Source organism: Scyliorhinus canicula, chromosome 19 (genome assembly GCF_902713615.1).
Source record: "Scyliorhinus canicula chromosome 19, sScyCan1.1, whole genome shotgun sequence".
In the NCBI taxonomy this organism is placed as follows: domain Eukaryota; kingdom Metazoa; phylum Chordata; class Chondrichthyes; order Carcharhiniformes; family Scyliorhinidae; genus Scyliorhinus; species Scyliorhinus canicula.
Window position 1 is genome coordinate 20,940,967 of NC_052164.1, and position 6,875 is coordinate 20,947,841.

Consider the following 6,875-nt stretch of genomic DNA (forward strand, 5'->3'; position numbering starts at 1 on the left):
TTGTGGGGGGGACGACTTACCAGGGGTAAGCCATGGGGTACGGGCCTCTGGCACGGAGTCTGTCCCTGTTGCTCAGAAGGGAAGGGGGGAAAGGAGTAGAACATTAGTAATTGGGGACTCAATAGTCAGGGGCACAGATAGGAGATTTTGTGGGAGCGAGAGGGACTCACGTTTGGTATGTTGCCTCCCAGGTGCAAGGGTACGTGATGTCTCGGATCGTGTTTTCCGGGTCCTTAAGGGGGAGGGGGAGCAGCCCCAAGTCGTGGTCCACATTGGCACTAACGACATAGGTAGGAAAGGGGACAAGGATGTCAGGCAGACCTTTAGGGAGCTAGGATGGAAGCTCAGAGCGAGAACAAACAGAGTTGTTATCTCTGGGTTGTTGCCCGTGCCACGTGATAGTGAGATGAGGAATAGGGAGAGAGAGCAATTAAACACGTGGCTACAGGGATGGTGCAGGCGGGAGGGATTCAGATTTCTGGATAACTGGGGCTCTTTCTGGGGAAGGTGGGACCTCTATAGACAGGATGGTCTACATCCTGGGGGGGAGATTTGTTAGTGCTCTTTGGGGGGGTTTAAACTAATTCAGCAGGGGCATGGGAACCTGGATTGTAGTTTTGATGGGAACCTGGATTGTAGTTTTGGGGTACGGGAGATTGAGAGTATAGAGGTCAGGAGCACAGATTTGACTTCGCAGGAGGGTGCCAGTGTTCAGGCAGGTGGTTTGAAGTGTGTCTACTTCAATGCCAGGAGTATACGAAATAAGGTAGGGGAACTGGCAGCATGGGTTGGTACCTGGGACTTCGATGTTGTGGCCATTTCAGAGACATGGATAGAGCAGGGACAGGAATGGTTGTTGCAGGTTCCGGGGTTTAGGTGTTTTAGTAAGCTCAGAGAAGGGGGCAAAAGAGGGGGAGGTGTGGCGCTGCTAGTCAAGGACAGTATTACGGTGGCGGAAAGGATGCTAGATGGGGACTCTTCTTCTGAGGTAGTATGGGCTGAGGTTAGAAACAGGAAAGGAGAGGTCACCCTGTTGGGAGTTTTCTATAGGCCACCTAATAGTTCTAGGGATGTAGAGGAAAGGATGGCGAAGATGATTCTGGAAAAGAGCGAAAGTGACAGGGTAGTTGTTATGGGAGACTTTAACTTTCCAAATATTGACTGGAAAATATATAGTTCGAGTACATTAGATGGGTCATTCTTTGTACAATGTGTGCAGGAGGGTTCCCTGACACAATATGTTGACAGGCCAACAAGAGGCGAGGCCACATTGGATTTGGTTTTGGGTAATGAACCAGGCCAGGTGTTAGATCTGGAGGTAGGTGAGCACTTTGGAAACAGTGACCACAATTCGGTGACCTTTACGTTAGTGATGGAAAGGAATAAGTATACCCCGCAGGGCAAGAGTTATAGCTGGGGGAAGGGCAATTATGATGCCATTAGACATGACTTAGGATGTGTTGGTTGGAGAAGTAGGCTGCAAGGGTTGGGCACACTGGATATGTGGAGCTTGTTCAAGGAACAGCTATTGCATGTTCTTGATAAGTACGTACCAGTCAGGCAGGGAGGGAGGGGTCGAGCGAGGGAACCGTGGTTTACCAAAGAAGTGGAATCTCTTGTTAAGAGGAAGAAGGAGGCCTATGTGAAGATGAGGCGTGAAGTTTCAGTTGGGGCGCTTGATAGTTACAAGGAAGCGAGGAAGGATCTAAAGAGAGAGCTGAGACGAGCAAGGAGGGGACATGAGAAGTCTTTGGCAGGTAGGATCAAGGAAAACCCAAAAGCTTTCTATAGGTATGTCAGGAATAAAAGAATGACTAGGGTAAGAGTAGGGCCAGTCAAGGACAGTGGTGGGAAGTTGTGTGTGGAGGCTGAGGAGATAAGCGAGATACTAAATGAATACTTTTCGTCAGTATTCACTCAAGAAAAAGATAATATTGTGGAGGAGAATGCTGAGACCCAGGCTATTAGAATAGATGGCATTGAGGTGCGTAGGGAAGAAGTGTTGGCAATTCTGGACAAGGTGAAAATAGATAAGTCCCCGGGGCCGGATGGGATTTATTCTAGGATTCTCTGGGAAGCCAGAGAAGAGATTGCTGAGCCTTTAGCTTTGATTTTTAGGTCATCATTGGCTACAGGAATAGTGCCAGAGGACTGGAGGATAGCAAATGTGGTCCCTTTGTTCAAGAACGGGAGTAGAGATAACCCCGGTAACTATAGGCCGGTGAGCCTAACGTCTGTGGTGGGTAAAGTCTTGGAGAGGATTATAAAAGATACGATTTATAATCATCTAGATAGGAATAATATGATTAGGGACAGTCAGCATGGTTTTGTGAAGGGTAGGTCATGCCTCACAAACCTTATTGAGTTCTTTGAGAAGGTGACTGAACAGGTAGACGAGGGTAGAGCAGTTGATGTGGTGTATATGGATTTCAGTAAAGCATTTGATAAGGTTCCCCACGGTCGGCTATTGCAGAAAATACGGAGGCTGGGGATTGAGGGTGATTTAGAGATGTGGATCAGAAATTGGCTAGTTGAAAGAAGACAGAGAGTGGTAGTTGAGGGAAATGTTCATAATGGAGTTCAGTTACGAGTGGCGTACCACAAGGATCTGTTCTGGGGCCGTTGCTGTTTGTCATTTTTATAAATGACCTAGCGGAGGGCGCAGAAGGATGGGTGAGTAAATTTGCAGATGACACTAAAGTCGGTGGAGTTGTAGACAGTGCGGAAGGATGTTGCAGGTTACAGAGGGACATAGATAAGCTGCAGAGCTGGGCTGAGAGGTGGCAAATGGAGTTTAATGTGGAGAAGTGTGAGGTGATTCACTTTGGAAAGAATAACAGGAATGCGGAATATTTGGCGAATGGTAAAATTCTTGGTAGTGTGGATGAGCAGAGGGATCTCGGTCTCCATGTACATAGATCCCTGAAAGTTGCCACCCAGGTTGATAGGGTTGTGAAGAAGGCCTATGGTGTGTTGGCCTTTATTGGTAGAGGGATTGAGTTCCGGAGCCATGAGGTCATGTTGCAGTTGTACAAAACTCTAGTACGGCCGCATTTGGAGTATTGCGTACAGTTCTGGTCGCCTCATTATAGGAAGGACGTGGAAGCTTTGGAACGGGTGCAGAGGAGATTTACCAGGATGTTGCCTGGTATGGAGGGAAAATCTTATGAGGAAAGGCTGATGGACTTGAGGTTGTTTTCGTTAGAGAGAAGAAGGTTAAGAGGTGACTTAATAGAGGCATACAAAATGATCAGAGGGTTAGATAGGGTGGACAGCAAGAGCCTTCTCCCGCGGATGGAGGTGGCTAGCACGAGGGGACATAGCCTTAAATTGAGGGGTAATAGATATAGGACAGAGGTCAGAGGTGGGTTTTTTACACAAAGAGTGGTGAGGCCGTGGAATGCCCTACCTGCAACTGTAGTGAACTCGCCTACATAGAACATAGAACATAGAACATAGAACATAGAACATAGAACAGTACAGCACAGAACAGGCCCTTCGGCCCTCGATGTTGTGCCGAGCAATGATCACCCTACTTAAACCCACGTAACCCGTATATCCGTAACCCAACAATCCCCCCATTAACCTTACACTACGGGCAATTTAGCATGGCCAATCCACCTAACCTGCACATCTTTGGACTGTGGGAGGAAACCGGAGCACCCGGAGGAAACCCACGCACACACGGGGAGGACGTGCAGACTCCACACAGACAGTGACCCAGCCGGGAATCGAACCTGGGACCCTGGAGCTGTGAAGTATTGATGCTAACCACCATGCTACCGTGAGGCCCCTAAGGGCATTAAAAAATTTATTGGATAAGCATATGGATGATAAGGGCATAGTGTAGGTTAGATGGCCTTTAGATTTTTTCCATGTCAGTGCAACATCGAGGGTCGAAGGGCCTGTACTGCGCTGTATCGTTCTATGTTCTATGTTCTATACTCACCTCCTCCAATCCCTTCAGCAGCAACTGCACTAGCTTGGCGTTTTTAAATAGGTGTGCTATAGGGCGCCCGCATGACCTCTCGGTGGGGAGCCGGTTAGATCCCGGGAGGCCATTAGATGGGGCGTTCATCATTAATGAGATGGACACCACCCTTAATTGGTGATAATTTGTTTCTCGCCATGTTTGGGTAAGATCCGGAATCCACCAATGGTAGCGGGCCAGTTAGATTGCAAGCCAATCGTTGCCCCACACGTATCCTGATTTGGGCCTCTCCCACAATCTAACTGGCGTGCATGGATCCATACCGGGTGCAACACAGCCCTTAAATCGCACCCGAGGACTGCTTGTATTATGAATTCAGCCCTTCTCTGCAATGGGGCACATTAGCAGCACCTTCCACAAACCTAGGACTGCGGCTGCCTGAGATTTACGAGTACACAGCTGTCCAGCTGTGGTGTGGCAAACTCTGCACCACTGACTCAGTGTAGCAAGTGAGTGAGGACCACGTAACGCCATAATGTAAAAGCAAATTACGGCGGATGCTGGAATCTGAAACAAAAAAAGAGAAAATGCTGGACAATCTCAGCAGGTCTGACAGCATCTGCAGAATGAAAGAGAGGGGAGCTAATGTTTCAAGTCTGGATGGCTCTTCGACATTGGCCAGTGCAGATGGGCGGAGAACAAGCCACCAAGTGGGGCAAGAGACACTCCTGACAGCAAGTAATACTGGCAGTGGCCATTTACATCTCCCTTTGGTGTGAATGCACCCAGCGCACAAGCTAGTGTTGCCTACCCCTGAAACAATGTCATTCTCCTTTGATTATAATGCAGCATTGTGCCACAACGCAACATTTTAATATTGAGGACTGGATTCTCCACTGGCGGGATTCTCCGTTGCTTTGACAGTGCACCCACACATGGGGATTTCCTGATGGCGTGGGGCTGCCAACAATGGGGAACACCATTGGCCTGCTTGCAGGACGGAGAATCCCGCTTTCGCGCCAGGAAACTGATGCAGCAGGATGGAGAATCCCGTTCTCAGTGTGCAAAGTAATTGTCCAAAATCTATAACACAAGCGACAGGCACCACACATGACCTGGAAAACTTCCTTTTGGACAATATTCTGGAGCAGACATTTTCAAAGTGAGCGTCGCGACCCACGGGTGGGTCACGGTGAGCAGGTGTAAAAAGGGCCGTGGCGCACTCTGAAATTAACAGAGGCATCCCAACTACTGGGTATGATCAGCAGGGTGTCAAACAGATAAAGTGCCACGAAATGGCTGTTGTCGGGGGAGATACGATAGAGTGGATGGCCCAGGAGTGAGAAGCAGATTGAACTTGCCGGTTGACAGACATCCCAATAGCAAGCCAGACGGTTAGCTGTCATTCGGGACTGTCACACAGGCAAGACCGAAGCTGAGTAAAGGGACATCATCAGCAATCAATCCAATTCTTCGCTCAACTGAACGGAAGTCTTTCAGTCACCTGACCTTAAATTGAGTAGCTTTTCAGGATCATCCACCAAGAGACTCAGTCCCCATTTCTGCAGAGAAGCAAGTACAGACCCCACCCTGCACATATACTCTCTCTCTCTCTCAGTCCTCTCATTGGAAGGAGATTTTGGGAAGACAAACGCTCCAGGTTTTTCGGGGTTTGGGTGTCAATTCTCACCCGCAGCAAAACTCAATGCATTTAGCAAATTAAAACTGTTATACCTGCCAGGTTACTACTGGCTGGGGACTAATGACAATCCCACAATCCTTCGTGAGTATGAGCTTCCCTAATGAGGGGGGGACAAAGGAATCATTAGCAGAATCACCTGCATAAATAGAGCTGGCCAGTGTGGAACCAGCGAGAGAGGAGTGAGCTGTGGTGGAGTACTGCTGCTGCTGTATATATGTAATTGTAAATAAAGTTATTTCTTTCGATTCTACAAACTCGTGCTGGATTCTTCATGGCCCTCACACAAAAAAACTGACACGACAGTCACACACGGATTCTTTCACAACAGCAACCGCAGGAAAGTCCTCAGAACTTGATGGAAATTTGCTGCCTTTGTCTGCGCCCCACCACCCCCCAAAAATATCTTGCTTTGTAAGTGAAAAAATTCTTGATGTCAATCCGAAAAGCAGCCGTCTTGTCCCGTCAAGTGTGTCCCAAATTCGGCCAGTTGGCAAAAGTGGGTCCCGGGGAAAAAAAAGTTTGAAAACCACTGCTCCAGAGATGCGAGATGGTTAGAGTGTGCACATAGCTCAGGAAAGATCATTGATAACAAGTAAATATAAAACAAGGAATGTCACTGCTTTCCTCTCATGGGAAAGCAGGTGATTAGCTGGAAGAAACAAATGAAAAACCTGCATTTATATAGTGCCTTGCACAACCTCCGGACAGCCCAAAGTCTTGCACAGCCAATGGAGTATTTCTGAAGTCACTGTTGGAATGAAGGAAAGGTGGTTGCCAGTTTGCACACAGAAAACCCCCATAAATAGAAATGTGAGAATGACCAGATAATCTGGGCGGGATTCTCTGAAAATGGAGGTTTGTCCCCACGCCGGCAGGAAAACTGGCGCCAACCACTCCGGTTGGAAAGTGAGGAATTCTCCAATTTCTCAGGGGCTAGGTTGACGCCAGAGTGGTTGGCGCCGCTCCAGCCGGCGCCGAAGGGCCGACGCGAGTTTGCGCATGCGCGGAATGGCCGGCGTGATCTCGCGCATGCGCAGACTGCCGGCGTATTTCCGCGCATGCGCGGGGATTCTCTTCTCCGCACCGGCCCCCGAGCGATATGATGGAGCCCTACAGGGCCCGGCGCAGAGAAAAGAACCAGCCTGCCCGCAGGATCGGTAGGTCGCGACCACGGGCCAGGCCACTGTGGGGGCCGCCCGAGGTCGGATCCCCCCGCGCCCTTCCCAAGACTGCCCCCGCACA